General features: G+C 53.9%; 1 protein-coding gene across 6 annotated transcripts in view; it reads right to left on the bottom strand.

The window, feature by feature from the left end:
- The window catches only part of PPFIA4 (PPFI scaffold protein A4), a 59,111-nt gene extending 35,649 nt beyond the window's left edge, over positions 1-23,462 (bottom strand). For all 6 annotated transcript variants that reach the window (XM_075775639.1, XM_075775640.1, XM_075775641.1 and 3 more), the window contains exon 1: positions 23,393-23,462. The gene's annotated coding sequence lies outside the window, so the exon portion shown is untranslated. The remainder of the gene's footprint in view (positions 1-23,392) is intronic.
- Between the last annotated feature and the right edge of the window lie 2,580 nt (positions 23,463-26,042).

The raw sequence follows: 26,042 nt of genomic DNA, 5'->3' as shown, positions 1-26,042 counted from the left end.
AGACACTGAGCTGCCTCCAGCATCCCCATCGCAGAGCCGTCCCAGCAACAACCACTGAGCAACTCTCCTACCCCACGGACTCAGGAGCGATCATTGCTGGATTCAACTACAGCAGCTTTCACTGCAGAACCAGAGCAACAGCAAAACCACAAGCCCCAGGAGTAGCCCGGCTAATGGGAAGGACCCTCATCCAGGGTCAGGGCGGTTGCAAAGGTTTTATTTGTGACGCCAAGTAAAGAAGTCGGGACCAGGTTGAGTTTGATACCTGCTGTCTTCAAGCCTTCTGGAGTGGGAAGTGTGTTCAGCGAACAACAGCCACAGGTGAGTGTGCAGGGGTGTGCACACACACAGGGACATGCCACATGCAGCAACATCCATGCACGCAAGATGTGCACACGAGTAGGGATGTGCAATGGTGCAGGGATGTGCATGCATGCAGGGACAGGCGTGTGCAGGAAGCTGCTGCCTAAGGTCAGCTCCCCCCAACACAAGCATCCCCTTATTTCTGTACCACCTCAAACCTTGGGATTTTCTCTGTTCTCCGAAAGCAACAGAAAATCACTCATTCCCACGCAACCCTTCCCCCGGGAGCCCAGCTGGTGGTTGCATACGGAAGACGCCATCCCCACAAAGCAAAGCCCAGCATTTCTTAGGCAGACCTGCATGCCCAACCGGCCATTTTTAAGGACTTTGGGGATGTCAGTGTGGACGATAGCCCAAACGCGTCACACATTTTGCCGGTGACTTTAGCAGCAGCAAGGGCAGACAAAAATCAGCCCTTTGGCGCTGGATGTCAGAGGGGTCTGAGCTTGCTTGCAATTAGCAGCAAAACACCGCCTGTGAATCTCCACCTTTCAAGTGTATATGGTAAAACTACGTAAATGCTACTGCCTGGGTTTAGAGGGCCTTAACTGATGGGATAATCATTGGGTAGAGGAGTGAGGATGCAAGAAGACAGCTGGTGAGCTGAGAAAACAGACACTGCGCAGCTCTAGCCCTTTGCTGGGTATTTTTAGTCCCGAGGGGCTGCCAGGCACAGACTTGCTGGAAGGAGGTTCGTTGCCAGTGAAAACGTGCTTGCTTTACTATCCCTTCCCCCCTTCAAAATGATGCTTACCCCACTCTTTGGGATGGAAAACAGCACGGTCACGCGCTGCCTGCTTGGAGAGGCTGGTTTGCAATGATGGTGCCCAGACATGGAGCAGCTGCTGGAGAGCAGAGGGGTTTTTTTGCCCTTGAGCTGATTATTTGCTTGGCATGCCTCTGTAGTGAGCCAAGCTGCCTGCAGGATGCTTGGTCCCAGGGAGCACTCTGGCTTTCCCTTTTCCACCAGGGCAAGAAGCACACCCAGCATTTATCCACACACAAAACCACCTGTGCATCAAGGCAGAGATAGGCTTGCGTTTTTTTCTCTGAACAGTTTCACTCTCATCTCAGCCCTGACAAGAGAAAGGAAAAAACCTCCATGGCTCTGTAAGCAAGATCATTACCCCAGCAGGCAGCTGGCAAAGAGGGTTTAACGTGCACCTTGGAGGCAACAAGCTCGCGGAGATCGATCATCCCATAAAAACGTCAGTTTGATCTTTTCCACTCCTAGAAAATCCTTGTCAGCCACCCAACCTGGCCTCAAAAGAGCGGTACAGTCAGGGTGGCAGAGCCCACACCAGCGGCCATTGCTTGCAGCTCAGCAGCACAAGGACAGTGTCCCCTCCGCTGAACCAGCTGAGGACGGGGTCCCGGCGTCCCGTCTCTGGTGTTCCTTCCCAGCCAGACTTGGGAAGAAGAAGGAGGATAATGCACTTTTGCTGTTGGTTTTTCCTTGCAGCACTTCTTTTTCCACTTTTTCCTTGTGATGCTGCACTAAACATGATTCCATGGACAGGCTGCCAAAGGGCCGTACCCTTACTTTTCCAGCAAGCTCATCCCCATCGCTGTTCCCGCAGATGGAGCCATCTCCCAGCATAAGTCCTTCCCACCCTTGTTGAAGTCAGACACCACTTTGGAGGAGCCAGGACATGCTGAGCCACTGATCCATCCGGTCTGCCCCAGAGAAGGTCAGTCCTGACCCACCGACAGCAGAGCAGGAGCATCCTCAACATGTCCATCAACCCATGGAGCTCACTTTCCATTTTACCCTCAGTGAGAGACATGGTGATTAGGGACTAAGAAAATGGAGATTATTCCTGTGCACAAGACAAAGAGGATACTGAAGTGCCCTGGCTCAACAGTGGAAATTGCCATTTTCAGCACAGAGCCTAGAAATGGAAACCTTCACTCGTGGCAGGTCTCAGCCTTTGCCACATGCTCGTGTGGGCCACGGGCTGAGACTTCACCTCTCAAGGCATTTCTGCTCTGAGATCGCAGGAGAGCTGCTGCTTGTGTCACGGGGCCTGGATGGGGCTTGTCTGCATCGGAGATGGACAGCTGAGCTCCATGTGTGCCAGGAGCTCCTCATCTCCCTCTCTACAGCCCCACAGCCCCCGAGGGTCTCTCCTCATCCTTCCTTTCCTCACCCCATCCCCATGCTTGGTCACAGACCCTGTCTATATGCTCCACAGGCTTAGTTTTACAAGTCTGGACCTGAGCAGTCCTGTCTGCAAGCTCAAGCACCCTGGTTTCTCCATCCTGGGCAATCCTGAAAAAGCTGCATTTCAATAAGAAAACCAGCAGTTACAGCCTCATCCCAGCATCTCTGCTGAGTCCTTATATTTCCTCCCAGAATGCACCGAGGCCTCTGGGGACCTCCAGTCCCCTGAGAAGGACAAGGAAGATCCAATTTACCATAGCGCCCATATGGTGATGGTGCCTCCACATTCCCTGACGCAGCCCTGCCGACGGCAGGGTACCACGCAGATGGTACCTGGCTGATGCCAGGGACAGCCCGTGGCCAGGACACCCAGGGATATTAAGGGAAATGAGGCATTCTGGCTAGAAATAAGGTGCCAATTTTTAGCAGCAAAGGATTAGATTCACATACTAAAGAGTGAGCTGGATTCACAGGGGGAGAGTCACTGCTGTGGAGATCTGCATTACAGATGTGATTGAGCCCTGAGAAAAGAAGGTGCCTCCTCTCCCAGCCATGCCTGGGAAGTCATCTGGAGTCCCCACACCTGCAGCAACATGTCCTTTGCTCCCCAGGGGACAAAGCCCAACTTCTCCCTTGCTGGAAATGCAACCCTGGCAGGACAGGATGTTTGGGCAGCATTTCCAGGTTTCAGAGCCTGTCTCAGAGTTGGCAGGGAAGCAGTGGGTGCCCCTAAAGCATGGGGGGAAAGGACACTGCAAGCAATAAAAGATAGCTACTCTCAATATCTTACCTTAATGGGCACGCTTCTGGCCTGAAGGCTTGCTCCAAAATCACAAAGCGATTCCTATCCTCAGCCCTTGCTCGCTCCAAGCTGCTAAGTCAGAGGAGAAACCGGGAGCAAAAATGTCCAGATCTGGCTGTTTCTTTGCAGGGAGAAGTAAGTGTTAGTATTCAACCGATATTTATAGTTCCCAGTGGGAGGGGAGGCATTACACACAACTTCCAGTGGGTATTTTCAGAAAGCCACCTGCTCCTCACCATTGTGCAGAAACACAATTGTTCTGCAACAAAAAGCTCATCAGACGATGAGCCGAAATCTCTGCCGGGTCCTCCAGTGCAGATACGGGGTGCACAGTGCGGAGGATGGTGAACACCCCTAAGAAGGGTTGGCACCTAAAGTCAGTCACATATGCCAATTTACAGGACCGTGTCACCCCTTGGAGAGTGTATTATCAGTTGTGTTATGGTTCCTGACTCAGTTTCCCTGTTCCAAAATGGGCTATGTGTCCTCAACTGACCCCAGAGAAAGGCATAATCTCAGTTTATTGCAAGGAAGAATTTGGCACGGGAAGGAACTGCTGGGCTAAAGACACACCAACATGCAAACCTCCTGCCTTTGCATTTTGGGGTGAGATGACAGACAGGAATGAGCCTTGGAGGGGCTCCAAACTGGATGATCCCTCTGACAAGTGGGATCACAAAGCCTGAGCAAGAGACTCAGCAAGCCCAGGCTCACCTTCAAACTTTATGTCTGGGTTTGTAACAGCCAAAAACATGACCAAGGGGAGAGAGGATGACAGGTCTGAAATTGCTGCTAAACCCGTGAGGATCCCGGTGTGGCCAGGAGCTCATGTGGGAGCCCAGCAAGTGTGCTGGTGAAGCAAGGGAATACGGTCACGGTAACAAGCCCATGAGCTGGATGTCACCCTGCTGCAGACCTGCCCCAGCAGGCAGAGGGAGTTACCCCAAATCATTAGAAACGCAAACCAAATCCCCCAAATCCTCTCACCACAATCGCCCCCCAGTCACCTGCATCAATAATGTTTTGTAGCAGATTTCCACAAAAACCCAGCAGCGTTGCTGAAATGACAGGACTGCCGGCAATGCCGGAGAAATACCGATTCCTTCAATGGGTGAGTGGCTGGGAAACCACTTTGTGTCCTGAGCTGGATCCCCTGGAAGGGAGGAGAAGGATGTGCCTGATGCATGACACCGAGCTCACATCCCTCTTCCGGGATGTGGTCTGCACTTAGATCCATCCACAGAGACAAGGAGGGGTATTAACAGCAACCGACCCGATGCAAAGAAGCCACAACGCTGGTTACAATAATTTCCTTTTTCAATAGCTGGTCTGCTCGCTGTCCCTGTGCGTGCACACGGCTGTTTCATCCTTTTTTTTCTGTAACTTTGCAACCAAATCCTACATCTTTTGCTCTGTTAGGACAAAGCCTTTGACTTCTGCTTCATTCAAGGTTAGTTTAAACAAGCAGCAGAGGGAAATGCAATTGCCACGGCTCTTCTGGAAGCAGCATGTCAAGGCCCTAGACAAATCTGCAAGTGGAGGTGAGCACTGGGATCCCAGCAATTGGACTGGTTTCCAGCCCAAGTTAGATGCAGATTTCTCTGAGAGGGAACAAGGCACGGGGAAGCAGTCTACAACAATGGGGAGAAAACTGTGTGCTTGTCAGAGGCAGCATCACTGCAAAAGTCCCCTCACCTTTGGAAAAGTGAGGCTTTGTGCCTCAGTTTCCCCACTAGTGGGGCATAACTTCAATCATCACTGAGACTTGGAGGGATGGCTGGTGATTTTCCATGTTTTCACTTGAGGTTTTGCTACGGGTACATCCCTCCCACCCCCATGACACTTTTGATGAGGAGTTATTTCATCTGCGAGCCTGACGCCCCAGAGCCAGGGGCCCTCCTCCTCACTGCCAAACCAGCCCCTGCCCTGCTTTAGTCACACAGCATGAGCACTTGCTGGTGCTAATTTATTCAGCGACGGGGGAAGAGTCACCAGCATGAAGGGGGGCTGCTGAAATGCCGCGGGTGCACCCAAGTCCCGTGAAAAGATGCAGAGGTGCCTCTTCACCCACCCGGGCACCGCTACGGCAGGCAGCTCGGGCTTCTGCGCCCAGCCCAGGGAACATGGGAGGGTGCTGCTTGTAAAGCAACCCCACGGCAAACACCATGAGCATCCTAACACAGAGGCCACTCACCCTAAGCAATTTCCATGCCTCATCTGCCCAAGACTCAGGGCTTCCACCGCGTCGCCCAGCTTGCTGGCATCTCTTCCATGCCCGGGAGCATCACCTGCACCCTAAGCATGGCCCTCTGTGCAATGAGCCTCAGCAATAATAATTGCTCCTCCACATCTGCTGCATATCTGCCCATTTCCCATTATAAAATTTGAACAACTATTCCGTGAAGAGTGGAAAAGGAAAGCAGCACAGTGAGCTCCCTGGGGCCTGGAGCAGCAACCCACTCAGGCAGATCTTAAGCACTTTGCCACTATCCTTTACCAGACCACAAATTTTGAGTGGTGTTGAGGAAGAGCGAGAATTTGAAGAGCCAGAAGAGAGGTGGCCTGAACTTTCCATGTGAAATTTGGGAAGTGTTAGTGAGTATTCGCAGCCCGCAGAAAGCAGATCAGGGAAGTGCCTAGTGCTGCTGACTCCAGTTTGAACCAGGGCAGACTCGAGAACACGTCCCTACATCATGGTCAGGGAGGTTTCACAGCCAACATGACCTGAAAAGGAAAAACAATGGTCCTGAAGCACAACCCATGGGAGGCCTCTAGTGCTCAGCAATTCTCTGTTGACCGCTTTAGCACACAAGCCAAGATAATGGTGGTGAGACTTGCGTGAGATCAAGTCCTCCCTGTGCTCCCCATTGCACCTGCAGACAATCCAGAGTCTCCCCAAGATGCATCAGGACATTGCTTCCCTCCATCCTCCCAAAACATGGGAGGTTTTGGTCCTTCCTATTCAAGAAGAGCACCAATGTCTTGACTTGGGCATTGGATGACACCAACCAGAGGCAAGTCTTATGGTCTTTGTTATTCAAGAGATGTGGGGCTCCCTGTCATATTCATCCCTTCTGCTTCCCCTTCCTCATGCTAAGTAATTTCAGCAAGTTATTTAATCTCTTTGTTGATGGCACAGCTAATTACTAAACAGCTTTCACCCAGCTGCAGACATGCCTTGGTGGGGAGCAGGATACCAGCATGATGCTCAGCTCTGTGCAATCAGGCTCCAAGGATGATTGGGCCAGATCCAGAACAGCTCTGCAACATCCACGGGTTAAAAAAAACAGATGTGCTTGGAGCCCATTCATGTTGGAGGATGGGATCTCAGAGCTGTGGTTGCTCAGCTCCACGTATGGCAAGGGAAGATCACGGGGTCAAACCCCGACCTGGTCGAAACCTGCTCTTCCTCCCAAGCAGCCTCACACCAGGGATAACAACAACCTTCCCTGGCCAAGTCGTGGCCCTTTGGCATCTTGGCCATCCCCCCATGTGGGTTTGGAAGGGGTGGATGGAGCTGGCAGAAAAGCACAGAAGGCAAGACTGGTCCCAGTAAGGAACAGGCAGAGATGGAGACAAACTGCAGCATGTCCCTGTCCGCCTCCAGCTCAGGCTGGAATATCCCTGCTGCCGCTCCCACAGCACCCACGCCTGCGGGGCAGGGAGGGCCCAAGCAGCCGGGTGTCAGCTCCCAGCATCTCACCCCTGCGGTTCACAGCAAGCGACAGGACATGGCATGGCAGAAGCAGGCGCGCGGGGACATCTGAGGACAGTGACATTTAAAAGGTGGCCGGGGGGGCAAGGCACAGACACGAGAGCTGTGTCTGCTTCTATCTTACTCTCATCAAGCAAGTCCACATCTTCAACCCACATTCCTCTTCATGCAAAATTAGCCCACAGATGACTCTTGCCTGGCACACAGCCTCCAGCCATAGCTGCAGGAAAGTGCCAAGCACCGGCCCCAGTTGGCAGCACCACGGGAAGGCTTCACCTGTGGTTTTAAGCCGTGTTTCTTGCAAGAAGGAGTTTTTGGTTGTGACTCTGCCCCTGCACGTCCCCAAACACTGTGAGGGAGAGGACCACAGAGCTCCCTGCTCCCTGTACCAGAATCCGAAACTGCTGTGCTTTTAGAACCGAGTCAAGAAGGGAAAACAAAGTTCTTCCCCTTTAGAAGAACTGTGGAATTAGCTCAGCCCTTATTAGCCATCAGAGAAACCACAGAGAGCACCTCTGAAATATCATGCCATGGAAAAAGCTCCAGCTGGAGCTCAGTGCTCCTGGATATAGTCCAGGAGGAAGACAGAAGTGATAGAAGTCCAGTTCTCTCCAGAGATCCCAAGTACTAGAGAAGATCAGGAAGAATAAAGCAGGCTTTTTGTGAATGTCATGAGCTGCATTAGACCCAGCTTTGAGCAGAGCCCCCAAGAGCTTCACCCAGCTCCATCAGCCCCCTCCTTCCCCCTTCTCTTCATTAACTAGCACCCTTGTACCCCAGCTAACAACCCCTACAGCTTATGGGGCAGAAAGGCCACCTCCCACAGCCGAGGCAAGCGGAGCAGGACTGGGTGGCCTGGAGGGCAGAGCAGCCGTGGACACCAGCCAGCTCCTTAACCAGTATGGTCCCAGTGTGCTGGCAGCTGAACCACTGGGGATGGGGTTCCCATCCCAGCCGAGAGCCTGGGTGTATCAGTGGGGAGGGACGAGGGTGCCACAGGGCAACCGTCCCCTCGAGGTGTCCCCAAAGAGGCCAGCCAAGGTGCTGGCACTACAGGGCATCAAGGGATAAATGAGCATGCTCCAGCCCATGCTATCATCCCTGTTTGGAGATCCTGGCACCCACCCTGCTCACCATGGTCCCAATGGTGCATGCCCAGCCCTACCTTCATCCTTGTTCTTTGGCACCAGCACATGATCTATGGATGCTCAGCACCGCACTGGATGAGCAGAGAGACTGGCCACAGTTTACAGTGCCCAGCACTGTTCCCCTGGTTCAGGGGATTTAAAAAAGCAGTGCAAGCTTCAAATTGAGGGAACTAACAAAAAATTGCTCCAGAAAGCGTGAGGAGCATCATGGTTTGCAGTGGGGTGGCAGCTCTTCTCTGTGTCGGCAGAACTCTCATCTGAGCATTTATCGTCACAAAAAGCAGCGCTGGGCATTAGTTCAGCTCAATTTCCCACTCGTTCCCTCTTAAAATGTCAGCGCTGTGGAGCTAAGCTAATGCAGTGAGCTCTGCATCCTTGCCAGCAGCACCCAGTGCAGCCCAGGCAGAGCCCCATGCCCGGCACTGACAGTCCCAGGAGCTTGTGCCCTTGTCCCTACTGTGCCTCCCGCAAGGTCCCACAGCCATGCCCAAGAAGATTGGTGGTGCCCCCAACCATGGCATCATTGAGCCTGGCCCATGTTTCTGTTCACCACCCACAAACGGCGTCCAAGAAGCATCCACCCCCCGGTACACCCATTGGCACAAAGCCCCTCGACACAGCACTTTGCAATCCCCCCAGCACTTTGAGTAGCTCCTGCACACACCGAGTTGTGGCAAGGGGCCCCGTGGCCAGGCACTGGCACCCGGGATGATCCCCAGAGCCACCCAGGAGGAGGTGAGAGCAAGATTTGGCCGATCCATGTGAGACATCACCAGGAGAAGGGGGAAGCGCGTTTGCAGCTCAGCAGGCTTTTAGAGAAATCAAATGTAGGTAATTACATTGGTGCACGATTGGCTGGAAGAGACGCAGGCGTGGTGGTTTCCAGCCTGGTCTCTGTGTTTGAGCAGTGCTCCTGTGGGCACTCGAAAACATGGTGGCCAGGAAATCTTAAAATCCCTGGAGGGGGGATGAAGTGAAGGGGATGCACCCAATGTGCTGGCAACACATCTGCTGAGATGACAATGTTGTGCACCCTCTCTATTAAAAGCAAGCAGCATATTAAAGCTCACAAGCCGACAGGACACATACAGGGTTGGGAGTCCCTCTCCACACACAACACAGCAGCTGAGCCAGTAATTTTTAGGAGGTTTAGTGACCATTTTTGCAGACAGCTTTAAATTTCTGGCTTCTTTATGACATGATTTTGGACCCTGGGCATCCTACAGTGCCCTGTTCCTGCAGATGTCAGACCAAGCAGAGCCCAGATACTCTTGCCCAGCTCCACTAGCACTGGCTTAGGCATGGTTCAGCCTGAAGTAGCCTGTCCCCAAGACCCACCACGTCACCGTCGCAGTGCCAGAGCTCGGCTGCTGCAATGCTGCAGTCCCTCCAGGGCAATGTAGGGGAAAACAAATAACATGTGTCAGGGGTTGGTGGGATGTTCACCTGAGCAGAAGTGGCTCCCTGCCCAGCCTCCCATGCTGTGTCCTCCTCCCACCTTCCCAAGCTCAGATGCTGCCTGCAGCCACCAGCCTACCTGAGATGACCTTTACCCACCATGCCAATACAGAGGCATCTACCAAGCGACGTTCAGGACGGGCACACCTGATAGACAGAGCTCTCTGACCTTGTCTCCACTAAGTAAATGCACCAATTTATCTTAACCAATTTTGGAAGGGGCCTGGTTTGGACAGCTGCAAGCCCTTCCCTGCCGAAATACAGTGATTCAAGGCCAACTTGTCTGAAGCGATGCTAGCTGCTGGGTTTCACCTTGCTACCACCCACATTAGGACCTTCAGTCTATGCAGAAAGAGCAGCAACACCTCCCTGATGCAGAAGTCCACCCAGTGCAGGAGCTCAAAAGGATTGAATTTACCCTGGACCCACCATCCTGAAAATGGGAAGTCAAATTTTTATGCGTTGTCCTTTGCAAAGGGTTTGGCCCTGCTGAAGGACATGGTGAACTTCAGGCTTGACCAGCAAAGCATTCACGGCACCTCTGGATGCACATTAACACCCACCCTATAGATCTGCCATCGTCATGGCATAGTGTGAAGTGCTGTTCAAAGACCACTTCTTCCCTCCAACACCACAACCACACCTGCCAGTTACCTTGTTTCAGCTCAGCAGAGCCATCTCCAACTCTTTGGATCCGCTCAGAGCTGCCACCCCAGGATAACTCAAGGGCTGGGCTCATATCCAGCAATGCACTGCACCCTTACAGGTGATGCAGCACACAAAATGTCCTTAAGGTGCTCTCACCCCAGATGTGGTGTCAATCTGAACAGGACTCATCTCTCCCTGCAGCAAGGCCACTTTCTTCCCAGGCGCTGGGTCCCTGTGGCACCTTTGTAGGTGCAAATCCTTCCATGCATGGAGTAGGCATAGATACGAGCCCACCTTGCTCCTAGATCTCAAGGGATTTCCAAAGAGCATTGGCCAAGCCTGAGGGCTGAAAGAAGATAAGGACCAAATCTTCCAGACATACGGAGAAATCTAGTTCCTGAGGCCCAAGAACCGAATACCCTCCTAGACTGGGTCTCACCATCTCCTCTGCCCTTTGTGGAGCATGTGGCCATCCTCTAGCTGTGTCTGGTCTGGGGAACATGGGACAGGACAAGACAAGAGGGTTTCTGGGTCAATCTTGGTTTTGTGAGAGGCAACAGATGGGTTTTCTGGTGGGACTGATGTTCTAAAAAGCAATTACACATGAAGACATCCCCAACAGACTATGCTGTGCTCTGGCCCAGAGCCCAAGTCATCCTGGGTTTGGATTTTAATCAGCCTCGTTTTGGTATCTGTTCTCTACTTCCCTCCAGATAATGATTTAATTATTACAGACATGTCTTCAAATTAGCAGCTTCCTCAGTGAGTTATTCAGCTGGGATCTCCTCAATTACAGAGCCCATCTCACCTCTGTCAAAAAAGAGGCTGGAGGGAACAAAGGAAAACCAAAATCCTTCCTGGAAAGAGAAACCATGCAAGCACCCAGCTCCTGAGCAAAACCCTTCTCCTACCTTTATCCATGTCTCACAGTTGGCTAAGAAAGCTAGCTCCAAAACACACTCCAAACATCTGCGCCATACATGACCATTGTGGCATCAAGGCTGATTGTCCCACCACAAAGCCTTCTGACCCAGCAGACCACAAGTAGGTGGAGAGACCAGGCAAGGTGAAAGGGATGCACCATGAGCTAGGACACAGCGTCACTGCTGTGCATCCCCCCTACTGGGACCGTATGTTTGGGGATCGCCTAGGAAAAGGAGCCCATGGGGACCTGGTGAGGTCCCTGCTCATTGCTAGGCTACAAGTACCCATGTACTCTCTGCATGGTTGGTGTCACCCAGTAAGCCCCCCATGTTGGGAAGGACCACAAGGGAGAGGGGAAGGCAGGTGCCTGGTGGGACCAGGCAGAGGATGAGGCAAGCCTGATCTCCTCCAGCAGTGAGACTAGGCAGGGGCTGTGCTGAGGTCCAGCAAGGCTCCAGGCCTGAGGGATGAAGGCTGAAGAGAGAACAGCAGAACAGGTTGCCCAAAAGAAATATCAGATGTGCATGCAAAGTGAAGGACACGGCACAGCAACAGTGAAACCTTCAGAGCACAGCTCTACAGCACAACTTGGTGCCAACGAGCAGTAACTCACCTGCAGAAAAGCTAAGTCCTTGGCCAAATTGCCAAGCAGACAGGTTGCTTCCCCACTGCAAGACCTAAGCAGAGAATGTCCATGCTGCAGGGCTTCAGCAAACCCCCCTCCCCAGCCTGCGACGATCCCTGTCCCCAAGCTAGGCTGGGAAAGGAGGGGACATACTCATGAGGTACTCCATTCCTTGTTGCAAAGGGCAAGGAGCTCCAAGAACACACAAGAAGCACTTTGGTCCTGTCCCACAGAAGCACTTGAACTACGGACTGCAACATTGTGCTTCTCCCAGGACCACCAAGATTTCCCTCATCAGCAGTGCTATAATCCCCATGTTACTACCAGGGAACTAGATTTTGCAGCAGCCACTGGAAAAGCTCTACCATCTCCCCTTGCTGTAGCATGGACAGCAGCGGAAAATCTCCACTGGCTCCTCTGTCACTGCAGTTCACACTCCAACAGATTAGCTTAAACCAGCTGCAGCTCCTGCTGCTGCAGGAAGAGCCCTTGAGCACAGCCATGCACAAGCCTGCGGCTGAAAACACAGCCCAGGTCTCTCAAAACTCAGACTAACACCTCATTTGCAAGGGTAGAGTGACTCTCCTCCTCTGGTTCCCTTCCTGAACACAAGAAAAGCAGCTGGGCAGCAAAAATCACCAGGCAATGCAGCCTATTATCGCAGCTAATGGGCTTAGGGATACAGTCCCAGCACCGCTCATGCTCCTGGTGGGATCTGCAGCCCTGTTCTCTAGGCAATGAGCCCCTGCCCACTGCGTCACCACCGACCCCCTGCACCACATTCCTCTGGGGCATCGTCTGGCTCTGCCCTCCCCACCAGCCATCACAAGCCCCCGAGCATTTCGAACTCTCCACCCCATCAGATTTGCTAAGAGAGACCAACATGTTTGGGAGTGAGCAGGGAGAGAGAAAAGGCTGTAATGACACAAGCCCTTTAGTTTCATTTCCTTAAGAAACCAGGGTAAAGAAGATGGGAGAGGAAGTGACACACAAGAGAAAGAGAGAAGGATTTTCATTAACCCGATCAAACCTCCTAGTATATGATAACAGAAGCAATAACAGACACCTTCCCCTCTGGACGAGGACAAAGAAAGTCTTCCCAGTTATGAAGAAGAGGAAAAAAATTGGAGTAGAAGAAAGGAAATTACTCAAAAATGGCTGAAATGTCAGATGTTATTAAAAAGCCTTCACCTTGAGAGAAATAATGGCTGATGAGGACAGGGATATGATGGGGGAAGCCAAACAGCTGGAGAACAAGCAGGATGGGGAGCAAGCACCTGAGAACAGCTCTGTTCGCCCCCAAAAGCCACCCTGGTGACTACCAGTGGTGGGCTGACTTCTGGAGGTGTGCCTGGACCTGTGAGAAATTTGCGGTGCTGAGAGGCCGTGTCAGCGAGGAGGGCAACAGCAGCTGCAGGAGGCAGCAGCCCCGGGCTAGCCTCACCCCACCGCAGACGAGTGAGTCCCCTAGGAGCCATGGTTAAGTGCCTCCATGTTTTGAAGTATCCTTAACAGAGGCCCTCATCCCGTTCTCCTACCACCCCCGGGCCATGTTGCTGCTGTACCATGTCGCAGGGTCTCTGCTCGAGGAAAGGAACATGGAAACATGGATGCAACCTTGCTTTCTCAAGGTACTTGCAGCAGCATCGGCATGGCTGGGAACCCAGCTGCCAGAATCCCAGGCAGAAAAGCAAATCGAGCGGTCCCTCCGGCACCCCCGTTAGCATCACCCTGCATGGGGACACCCACACCTCTGACCCCCCCAGGGACCGTCCCACCTTCAGAGGAGCTGAGCTGGAGCATCCGCAGCCAGGGCCAAGCAGAGCTGCAGCCGCCAGTTGTAGCCGGCAGCAGCCAGTGCCCATGTTAGGCAAGCGTGGCCTCGCACGGCCCCAGCTTTTTCAGGCTGCTGCGGTGATGGCCAGGGAGAGGAGTGTCTGGGCTGTATCAGTGTCACGCAGCATTGCGGGCTCGCTGGCTCCAGAGCAAAGGCAGCTCCATCCCAGCCCGGGAGGTTGAGCTGAAGTCACGCTGCTCTTGCTCTTCCAGTGCTGACACAAAGCCCCTTTCCCGCTCCCACTGTGGAGACAAGCTGGCCCTCCCCAGCCGATGTGCCTCTCCGGCATCTCACAAGCAGCAGCACGAGGAGTATTGCAGGCAGGAGCGACTCAGATTTCCCGCAGCAGCCTCCCCTCTTGGCACCTCTCTCCACTGCTTCCCCAGCTCTCCGTGAGCTGCATTTGCAGATAACATCCCTCTGAACCCCCTCAGCAAAGACCCTGATGTGCACATACCCAGCTCCCACCCCAGCTAACCGTGGAGGCAGACACATACGTGCTGAGCCTTGCTTTGGCTCCACATTAATATGCACACAATATGGCCAGAGTTGCTCTGAATCTGACAATATTCGCCTTTTGGAAAACAGCAAGAAGCAAGAGCCAAACCACACGTGTCTCTCTGCCACAGTAAGGTCGAGGCCGGCAGGGAGCCGGGAGCTGCAGCTGTGCAGAGGCTGGACTCTTTCGAACCCAGACCATCATCTTCAGAGAAAGATACGGAGGCAATAAAGCCGTCACAGTGGCCACCATTGCCTGCTCCTTAGCAGCATCCTCCTACCACCACCAGTCCGGACCAGCTCTTCCCAGCCAGCCTGCTCTGGTTACTGGTGTTATTAGCACCTGTCCTGTGCCCATGAGTTCTCACAGATTTACAAAAGTTTTGGGTCCAAGCAGATCAGCCTCAATCAGAGCCAGTGGAGATGGAGAGGGGCAAAGGAGACCATGAAGGTCCCAGCTGCCCCAGAGACTAGGTAACCTGAGTGCTCACAAGCAGCTCCCGATCATTTGGGGACAAGTCTGGCAAAATCTCATGCTTTTGGGAAAACAGGCTCAGGCAAACCTCCAGCTTACCAGCAATTACATGGGAGCTGACCCACGGCCACTCTCCTTGTGTACACATTTGCACTGAAGGAAAGAGGGGGAAAAAAGCTCAAGGTGAAGGCAGCAGCATGGGAAGATCCTTCCGCTTCCTTCTCCACAACAGGTTTTTGGCATTTCGAGGCACATCAGGTCAGCCCGTGTGGAGCCAGGAGTTCTTGGAAGGAGAAAGTCCAGGCACTGAGTGATGGAGGGCCTGCCACATCTTAGTCTTACAGACCAAGGTGGCTCTTCCTGATGGGTCACTACACTTGTCCCCTCCCCAGCGCAGTGGTAGCACCTTTCTGACATCTCCAGTGGTTGGATTTCCTCCTACTTGCAGTGGAGAGACGAGGAAACCAAGCGGCACCAGCGTCTGCCAGCTCCGTGGGGTTGGTAGCTGGTTTCTCCACCTTTTCAGCCTCCAAAATATACATTATTTTTTTTGCAAGACTGGGGAAATTATCAATGCTTGCATCCATGGCTCAACCGTATTGCAGCAGTGTGTAGGACTCCTACTTACCAGCCAACCCCATTAGCTGCGTCTGCCTCGAGCCTGTGCTCACCCACTGCTCCAGGCTGTATTTACAGCTCAGAAACAAACTCCCCCAGCAGCGTAAGGGTTTATCGCATGCAGATGGAGAGAGGAAAATCCATATACCTTCAATCCAAAGTCTCCTAAAGAAACATATCAATTTAGAGCATGGCTCATGTTTTATAGCCTCAGCACCTCCCAGCTATGCTGAACTGCAGTTTTCACACCTATTGCAGCCAGTACTGCTCTAAAATCCCCCAGCCAATGCCACAAAGCCAGTAAACCTGTTTGCCACTTCACCCCAAGATCACAGAACGTAGTATTAGCCCTTGGCTTCATTCGATGACCTCTCCCTGCCCTGCCAGCAAGCCAGTAAGGTCAAGAAGCTGAAATCTGCTGGGGAAAAAAGCCTGCTTGCTTCCGAGTTACACACCAGTCTGCCCAGTGCCCCGTATGAACTGAAAACACCAGCATGCCCTCTGCATTCACCCATTAAAGAGACCCAGCTGCTCAAATCAAAACAGCCAGTCCCCTTCCCTGTATTCCACATCTCAAAGCCAGACATGTAAATGTAAATTATATATTACTGCAAAGAGGACAGAATAAACACCTGGGACACATACATGGAGGGTTAACAGGGATGAAGCGCAGTGCAGTGCATTTTCGACAGCTCCTAAAGCATGCAGCTATTTGGACACAAGAGCATCCTCATGGGTAACACCAGCCGGATAGGCTGTTCACCTCCGCTCTCCTCACTACATGGACAGCTCAGGGGCTTGGAGGGCTCCTGTGACAGGCTGGAAAGGATTTTGGAAGTGCCCTTCCCATGCCCTGTCCTGAGACAGGAACAGCTCCCGCTGGCCACCACCAGCACACTTGGCCAGCCCTTCCCTGGGAAGGTCACCAGCAATGATGGTATTTTCTTTGGCAGCTGCTAAGGGTCCATCTCTTTGGTGAAAGGATGAGTTTTGGGGGGGTATGTTGCTTGACACCACGTCAGGGATGAGTTTCTCCTCCTGGACCCTGCTTCTCCGAATGCCGCTGCACCCCTGATTAACACACCTCACAGCATGGAGAGTAAAAGTAACAAATGTTCAATTACCCCAAAGATCGACACAGCTGATGCATTACTTAAAGACCAGATCTCAAGAGCAGAATTTCACCCTTTGTAGCGTAACAGATGTCCTGCACTGAGCCATGCAGCAATATTTAAATAAAAAATGGTGGCTGTACAATAGCCAAGTCATTTGAGAATTAAAGCGCTGGTATTTTTAGGCAGCGGGAGTATGTGTGGGAGAGATCTCAAAGTGCAGGCTGATGCCATTTGCTGCAGGGCAGTTAGAATTAGATTTATTGACGATGTGTGATTTGAAAGCGACACCAGTGCTCATGAAGATCCATGCAGTGATCAGCTTATTTCAGCTTCATTTTAAGAGACAAAATTTCTTTATATACATGTAAACACAAAGGACATGCAGAACGAAAGCCATTTCTGCTTGCAGAGATGCTCTGATCGCCATCTCCAAAAATGGCCTCTGCAAAAGTCTTGTAACTAAATTAACTAGAAACAGATGATCAAAAGGGGGAAAAAAATGCTCTTTTCTTAATATGGCAGCCCCAAAGTGTTGGCAATCATCGAATTATTATCATCCAGGTTTTGATGCTGGGGAGAAGGAAAGAGAAGTCTTCTCTCTGCATCAAACACTAGCTGCTCTCTGGGTGGCACATCTGGATACCAGACAGGTAACAGCAGCAAAGCAAACCCTTTCTGGATCTGGGCTTGAAGGAAAGAGAGCTCAGATCAGGAGAGATGAGCCTTCTGGCTCAAATTAAACACTTAATGGGTTAAAATGAGTTAAGCCATGTTATTCTGCACATGGTGACTGGAGAGCCCAAGCCCCCAGAAGGGTTCAGGAAGGCATCTCTCCAAGGGATGATGGCAGTGACCTTAGAGACCCTGCTCCATCTCCTGTATCCCAACAAAACTTGCGGGCACCTGCCTCCGGGTGTTGCAATGCTGGTGAGGAGTGAGGACAGCAACACTCAGCAGGCAGATGGGAATCTCCAGGACTTCAACCCATCCACTCTCTAGCACAGCAAGGTTTTCCAATTGGCAAAGCAGCAGCCAACTTTTGGTTTGCTCAATATCTCCATGGGTCTATTTAGGGGCTTGGGTTTGCAGCCCCTCTGCCCCTGCAAAGTCTCACACAATCCTCCCCAGCACGCCTTAGCCCAAACACCCGGCTCGCTTTCGCCGTGCAGACTCAGCCCTGCCTGCCTCCTTGCCGCAGGAGATGCAGGGAACAGGTCCCCCTTCGCTCATGCCAGCACTGCATCCATGGTCAGACATCACCACCGCTGATGTCCCCAACCCCCCAGCGACTATGAGGGTGGCACAGGGATGGGATCCCTGTTGCAACCAGCATCTCTGCAGGGGGATGCAGTCGACAGCGACACCATCTTCAGCCGGGGCGGGAAACACGTTGCCAGCACAGTGGGATGGCAAAGGGACCAGCAGCACCACGTCCCAGTGATGTCCGCTCTGGCTGACCCCCAGTAGCCCTGGCCAGAAACCAGCTGCGGCAACACAGGGAAGCTGCATGGAAACACAATCTCCTGCAGACAGAGGAGAAAAGCAGGATCTGGCTGTGCCACCCTCACACTTCATTCCCATCACCCCTTCCCGAGAGCAGGGAGCTCAGCTTCACAGTGTGCCAGGGAAAGCAAACACAGGGAGAAGATGTTCAGCAGCACCACAGCTACCTCATCCTGCAGAGAAACTGGCCCAGACATCATGGCACTTCCTGAGCCTCGAAACGATGTCGTGCCCAAATGAGCCTTGAAATGCTGCCCTGCACTCCCCAAACCCAGGTCTCACCCAGGGAGACTCACAATCTAGCTGGGTGCTCCCTTGGATGGAGCACAATGCTTTCCACTACCCCAGGGACACAGGGCTCAGGTCTGTCCTGCAGGGACAAAGGACAGGAGGGCGCAGAGCCCATTTTCCCTGGCTGTGGGGCTCTGGCCTGATTTGAGCTCCCCGAGTGGGCTCAAAGGACAATGAGCCATCAAGGTGCTTTATGAGAGCTTGCTCCTCTAAATGAGAATGTCATCTCACAACCTCATCCAGAGAAATCACACTCGCACAAGGTACTCGTGTGTTATGTGGGACAGTTTAGGACCAGAATAACTTCCTCTCCTGGCTGATCAGTGTGTGAATAAATCAGCCACAGCCAAAAATAACCTCTGGACCTTTTCTGACTCCTTCCTGCAAAACAGTTTGGGGGGGGGGATTTTAGAAAGAGGCCAAGATCTGGTTAGTACAGCTGCCAGGCACTGAATTACAAGGCAGATTAACTGGAATATGGAGGCTGTAAACTTTGTACAAGCCCATCTTTCCCCTCACTGTCTGCAGCCTCTGGCACCACGAATTTCTGCTCGGGGAACAGTAGTAGGCACCACCATCGAGCCTATTTAATTCCTGATTAAGAGCTTGAGATCAGGTTTATGACACCTGTGTTAATGCCACAGCAAGACTATAAACACCCTTCCTGATTTTGGAAGCCAGAAAGGCCAGGCTTTGGCAGGAGAGGATCCATTTGAGGATGCACTGCACTGAAGAGACTCCCAGAAAAGTGAACGTTGGGCTGGCAGCGTGGCCAAACATTCCCTTCTCCCCAGGCTCTGGCCATCCGATGCGCAGCCCAGCTCCTACCTCTTGGCCATCAAACCTCCCAGGGCACCACGCGGCTGCCAGCCCTGCAGCAGCGCATTTCTTCTGTCCCAGCACATTAGCCGCATCGCGAACGATGCTAGCTGGGGAGGTAAAACCCATCTGTAGTTACGGAGAAAATTCACTTCTACCAAGAAAGGGTAGAAACGAGAGCTTTAAATCAATGCGCCTGGTGGATGGGAGGCGATTTTGGGAGGGGGTCCCTTCCCCTGCTGTGCCATCCTGCCCTGGTGATGGATCCTCTCCCCTCCAGGAGGCTGTATGGAGAGTCAGGCAGGAAGAGCATCCTTCCCCGCTGCACATCCCCATGGCACAGCGGTCGCTATTTAAAGAAATTTGCTGCATGCTGTCAACGTCTCACCTCCCCGCGGAGGAGCTGGGCCCATGCCCCGGCATTTCCTGGCGTGGCACTGCCTCCACGACCCACCGGCATGCAGCGGCAGGAGCTCAGCACAGCTGATGCTGGCTCAGAGACTGCAGGGGAGAGAGGCATCACGCAGCAAAAAACCCTGGGAACTGCCCTCTCCTGGAAATTGGTCGCAACGGACAGGAGGATGAGGGAAGTGAGCTCTCATCTGCCACTTGTTTTCTTCTCTCTTTTTTTTTTTTTGGATGCAATTAAAGGCAGCCACCCAGCCTTTACCTCCTCACGCTTGCTAAGAGAAGCGTGGCAGAAACTGAAAACCAGGAGCTGACAAAAAAAAGTAAGGTATCTGCATTTCAGATAAATTCCAGCCTTGTCAGTCCTGCAGGATTACAGCGCTGGAGACAGCGACCCATGAGCTGATTTAAAACACCAAGGTGGAGACTGAGGAAAGGAAGGGTAACATAGAGGACACAGGGTCAGTCCCCGAGCCAGTGACTTTTGCCCTGTTTTTTGGAGAAGGTTTGGCACCCAGCTCCAACAAGATCCCTCCACCTCCCCATTGCGGGATGGAAATCACTGCACTGGGGCAGCGGGACAGGCAGGGCTGCTCAACAAACGGCTTTGCACAAAAATGAGAGAGATGAACACCCGTTTCATTCCTTAGGGCATCCTCACCGCGCAAATTAAACAGAAGGCTTTATGATGTCCCCACAAGGATTTTGACCTGCACAGTGCAAACAGAAGTAAAATCCAATTATATCAGCGCAACTCTTTTCAGCAAAGAGCCTTGAATCATTTTTCACTACTTCTGCTCCAGATGGGCTCAAATGCAGACCTGTCCCCCAATGCTGCAGTTGTTTCATGTGATATTTTCCTTTCCTCCCTCCCAAATGCCAGCTCGTGTGAGCACACCCACACGTGCACCCACCTCCAAGCCTTTTGGCATCGTTTGATCGCAGAGGAGCCCTTTAAGCGCTGAAAACTCCCAACCACGTCCCAGAGAAGCCTGGCCAAGACCCACCTGCAGAGCCCACACCAGAGCCTTCACCCTCGGTCAGGACCGTCACTCCCCCACTCAGTGCTTAGCATTTCAGAGAAAGCATCTCTAAAGGAGGTGGAGGGGGGACGGGACGGTGTTATTGCATTTAACATCTCTCTGGGAAGAAAAGCTGGGCAATGGATCCAACACCCTTCCCCTCCAGCCTGGAGATCTCCTAGCTCACTTTTGGGAGCCATATGGGAAACCTCAGACTCACCAAAGCATTCTTTAGGAGGAAATTAATTGCAAAATAAGGTGTCAAGGTTTGCTAAAGAATCCAGTATCTTTCTGCTTTGCCGGAAAACATGAAACGGCACTGCCCAGGCAGCAGACAGACACTCATGCCAAAGTTGCTCCCTGTCCCCAGAGAGTGGAGACCTCCAGAAGCATTTCCAGTTGGGTCCCAGTTTGGGTTTAGCACCCTCTGAAGCTCCAGGGCTGCCTCCCACAGCTTCAGTGTGAACTCCCATCTCCACCACGGTGTCAGGCTTCTTTCCCAGCACTGACTCATGGCCATGATCTCCCCATCCTGCACACCATGACCAACCGTGTCACCCACCCAGCTCGTGCTCACTCAGCCCCCTCCTCCTCACACCACCGTCCTCGTCCCTGTCCCCATTCCCCTGCGCCCCAGCAGGAACTGCCTGAAAAGGTGAGGCTTGCAAAAAGGGCCCTCAAAAGATACAGATAAGGAGGTTTTCAAAGTGGTTTTTACACCTGCACCTTATGAGACAGTTGAGACAGGCAGAAACCCAAATCTCCAGCAGGTTCAATCCCTCAGCATCTGTGCTTCAACTGCAGGTGGGTGCCAAGGCACAGCTGGACCGAGCCACCAGTGCAGAGCAAGACCCACTTGCCCTTGCCAGAAAGCCAGAAAGCTGCACGGCGACGGACAAGTCATTTAATCCCACATCTGCCAAGCCACAGCTCTGCTGGCCACCCCGGAAAGCCAGATCTGTTCATCAGTCCCACCACCGGTGCCTCAGGAACCTGCCTGGAAAAGAGATGCAAGAGGAGCCTGCAGCGAAGGCGGGAAGTCATCCGTGCACCTGAGCATCTCTGGGCACTGGGGGAATAGCACCAATGACCTGACAAATTTCCAAGGAAGTCCCCAGAGATCAGTCCTGTTTCCCAACCAGCACCCTCCTGAGATGCCACACAGGGAGCAGTGCATCTTCAAGAGCACAGATACCAGAGACTCCCAGACCATCAGCGCTACGACTCCCATCGACAGATTCCCATTCCAGACAGCAACTTTCCATCTCCTCTAAAGCCCAGGAAGCACCGCAAACTAGAAGCTCCCAAACCACAAAGGCACGTTCATCCAGGTACCAAACTCCAGCTCACACCTTGCCTCTGTACCAGCTCGCACTTGTGAAATGGCACAGTAGTGTCAAACCCACCAGGAGAACCTCATTCCAGCGTATGAGCAGATGGTGGCAAACGAGCTTAAATGAATACTTTGCCAACCCTGACTTGGCCAAAACCAGGGTTTCCCTAGAAGGTTTTGTACAGCTTTAACAAAACCCAGCTTCCTAAGCCAATTGCTGTTATAATGATGCAATTTAGGGGATAAACAAGTCCTTTTATTCAGGAGAAAATCACGGTGTCTGGAGGCAGCTTGCCATGGCTGTGACGAGACGGCACCAGCCGACAGAGGATAGGAACCAGCGTGAGCACAGCTGGAGCTAGCCAAGCTGGCCAAATGCTCACCGGGCTGATCTAGCCCCAAGTGCGGTTCGCATCTGCATGGTGCCAATGCACAGGCTGGACCAGCTTGGTGAGCATCTGGCTAGTGCCAAGCTCCAGGCTAGACCAGCTTGGTGGGCACTTACCTGGTGTCGAGCTCCAGGCTGAACCAGCCCCACGAGCATCTGTCTAGCAAGCATCCCCATGAGCTGGTCCAGCCCGGAGCTCGGTGCCAGGCAGATGCTCACTGGGGCTGATACAGCCCAGAGCTCAATGCCGGGCAGGTACTCGCAGGGCGGATGCTCACAGGGCTAATCCAGCCCTCAGCTTGGCACTGGGTGGATGCTCACAGCGCGGATGCTCACTGGCTGGAGACAGTACTGGGAGAGGTGCTGGGAAATTAGAGGAGCCGGAGAAGGCCAGGGTAGGACCAGTCTCACCAGGATGCCTGCCCTCCACCTCAGCGTAAGGGGGAAGCATGGGTGGGAGAGGGGTGCAAAGGGACAGCTTGGGACCATATTGGGGAGCTGCCAGGGTCAGAGAGAAGCTGAAAATCAAGGAACCCCCCTCCTCACTCCTGGGTTACAGGAATCACTGCTCCGCCTATACCATGCAGCCTCTGGCGGACTGGATGTGCCCACTCGCTCACCCCTCCTGCTTGCACACCCAGCGGGGATGGGGCAGCACATCTGCCTGGCTCAACCCCCTGGCCTGGGGCCAGTGGTTTGGGGGACAGAGCACCCCTTTGGCTTAGATGCCTGGCCTGGGGGTAATGTCAGCAACAGCAAGTACCCTCACGACCCAGCTCAGGGGTATGACATCCCCCCAGCTCAGACTCAACCCAAGGGAAATGGGGGAGCTCCGTACGCCCCCTGACTCAGACACCCCCTCCAAGGGGTGGTAGACAAAGCACCCCTGGACTGAGATATCCCCTCCCGGGGGGCAGAGCATCCTCGCCGGGCACCGCAGCACAGAGCATCCCCAGCCCAGCCCCACCCGGGGAGCAATAGGTAGTAAAAGCCCCACCGGCCCAGCCCCATTGAGGGAACAGAGCATCCCTGGGGGGGAGCAGAGCATCCCCGGAGGGGGGGCAAGGGGTAGAGCCCCCAGAGTCCAGCCGCACCAGAGGGGCAGAAGGGGGGCTGAGCATCCCCTGCCCGGCCCCACCGGGGGGGGCACGGGGACAGAGCATCCTCCTCCCGGCTCCGCGGGGGGCGAAGCATCCCCCGTGGGCAGCATGGAGCCGCCCGGCCCCGCCCGCACTCACCGACCGCCGAAGTCGCTGGAAGCCGCCGCCGCCGCCGCCGCCGCCACCTCCCGCTGCCCGCCCCGCCCCGCCCACTGCGTCACCGTCCCCGCCTGGCCACGCCCCCGCAGCCACGCCCACCAACCTGGCCACGCCCCGCGGGGGGTCGGGGTCGGGGCTCTGGGTGCGGGGGGGACACGGCGGGACCGGGGGGCAGGAACCCTTCTGGGGGACACAGAACTCCCCTGGGGGCACAGAAAACTCCGAGGAGGGGGCAGGAATCCCCCGGGGGGGCAGAGAACTCTCTTGGGGGGCAGGACCCCCCACGGGGGGGGGGGGGGCAAGACTCCCCTGGGGGCCCCATCCAGCCCTAGAGGGAGGGAGGGAGCAGGAGCAGACCCGGGCCGTGGGGCAGCCAAGCTCTGGGTACCCCTTTCCCCTTGCTCCGCTGTGCGGGGAGCAAAGCTGGGGCCAGGCAGTGAGCCCCCGTGCCCCACCACGTGCCCTTCCTCACCCTGCCGAGGCCCGGCTCCGAGCTGCGGGGGACAGGGCGCATTGCCCCTCCCCACCCTCGGGTCCCCCCTGGGGACTGTCTTTCACACCCTAAAATGGGGTTTGAGATGGAGGCTGTCCATGAACTGCAGCGGGAGCAGCCAAAGGGCTAACCGGCCCCCACACCTTGCCCAGCTCAGGGAGGTGTCATTAACAGATAAGTGATTAATTTGGGGCCCCTGAAACCGCAAGATGCTGTTCCTGCCCTCGCACAGCCATCAGCATCCTTTGGGCAGCCCTCACCTGGGACATCAACCAGGAGCTCAGCAACACAGCAGGGGATGAGTAGGATCACTGTGTTATCAAAGAGCAGCACTGGTTCCTTCATCCGACCAGGTTTTACCAGGGACATTGAGCTCATTCCTCAGTATTTTTGCTGGAGGACTTTGGGAAGATCTCAGATAAATGCCACCAACATGCTGGAGGAGAGAGTGTGCTGGATCCGAACGCCGGCCAGACTCGCAACCAACCACTTTCACATTGCTTTTGTCCTGTCCTGGTAAAATTTCATCTGTTTTCCATGTGTCGGAGTGTTCCAAACCAAGCCAACCTCTACTTTTTAAAAATAATACTGTGATACAGTTCTCAAATAACAGTGATGAACAGCATAGTCCAAGGAAAACATTTTCAAGTATCAAAGAGGTGGGTAAAGCACCAGGATCTGTCAAGGAATGGCCTTTCCTGTCTGGGATGATCAAAACTCAATCATCAGATACGTTCTTTGCTGATAAAATGCTCTTAACGTATTTTAAGAAATGCAGAAAGAAATACTGTCAGGAATATAAGTTACATGCACCGTTAGCTCCTGTCCATGCCTGGAAAGCAGAAGAAATGTGGATTTCTCTGCACCCCACGTCACCTCACGCTGGGGAGGCGTGAGTGCTGAAGCCACAGCTCTGAAAGCATTGTGCTGCAGCCCGGGCCTCCCGAGAGCTGAATCATATCCTGTGGTCTTGTAGCAAAGGAGTGCAGACAGAAAATGCAGCAGACTGGGGGCTGTTGGGTGCCCATCGAGGGAGGGAGAACAGGACAGGGGTTGTGCCCTTCCGCTGTTGTGCAAATCCTAAAGGAGGGAACCAGGACCACACCAGCCTCCGGGTTTGGTCACCTCCAGGACTTTCCAGGAATCCCAACCAGCATCTGCTCTTGGCAGCACCCAAAGCCCTGTTTCAGCGTGGCACAAGCATTTGGGAGGCACAGACCCCCCAGACTGTCATCAGACTCTGGGCTATTGCTCCCATTTTCCCTTTGTGGATCCTCTTTGAGTGATTCCTCCCCTGGGAAGTGCCATCACTTTTTCAACAAGCACTGAGCACCCAATTTAGCCCTAAAAAAAATTGTAAATACAGTTTACAGCCGGTGACCACCCATCGCTGCACCCGCAGGAGAGGTGTTGTCCACCACAAAGGTGCGGGGTGACTCTGGGGGTGTGGGCTGCGCTCCCAGTCACTGGTCATCTGCAGGGTGGTGGTGGGGGCTCAGCCGGGGCACCCCGGGGGGGTGACAGACACCCAGGGCTGGGGCATGGCTGGAGCCGGGGGCTTGAGGGGCAGCAGGAGGGGGATCACACGGGCATTGGCACTGGGGGAGTGCTCGGGGGGGCTGTGGGGGCAAGAGAGTTGTTACTGGGAGGGGCAGTTGCCCCAGAGCCCCTCGTTACTGGGAGGACTGGGGGGGGGGGGGGCGCAAGTACCTCAGAGATCCTCCTTACTGGAGGACTGGGGGGCAGAAATTGCCTCGGGGCCCTCATTAGTGGGAGGCCTGGGGGGCAATTACCTCAGAGGTCCCTGTTACTGGGAGCACTGGGGAGCCAACTACCTGGGAGGCTTTTGTAACTGGGAGGACTTGGGGAGCAATTACCTCAGAGCCCCTCTGGCTCTACTGGAAGAGCTGGAGGGGGGAAATCCCCTCAAGTGCTCTCGTTACTGTGAGGGGACAGTTACCTCAGAGCCCTTTGTTACTGGGGGAGGGGGCAATCCCCCCAGGGCTGATCAGCACAGCGGCTGTTCTCACTGCGATGACGTGAGCGAACGCATCACGCAGAACTACGCCTCCTCCGCCGCCGCCGCCGTGACGTCAGGGAGGTGCGCCGGCAGGGTCGCTGGCGGGTGACGTCATG

This window comes from Balearica regulorum, chromosome 25, assembly GCF_011004875.1.
Source record: "Balearica regulorum gibbericeps isolate bBalReg1 chromosome 25, bBalReg1.pri, whole genome shotgun sequence".
Taxonomy (NCBI): Eukaryota; Metazoa; Chordata; class Aves; order Gruiformes; family Gruidae; genus Balearica; species Balearica regulorum.
Note: the sequence above shows the minus strand (reverse complement) of the source record. Positions and strands in the feature narration are given on the sequence as shown.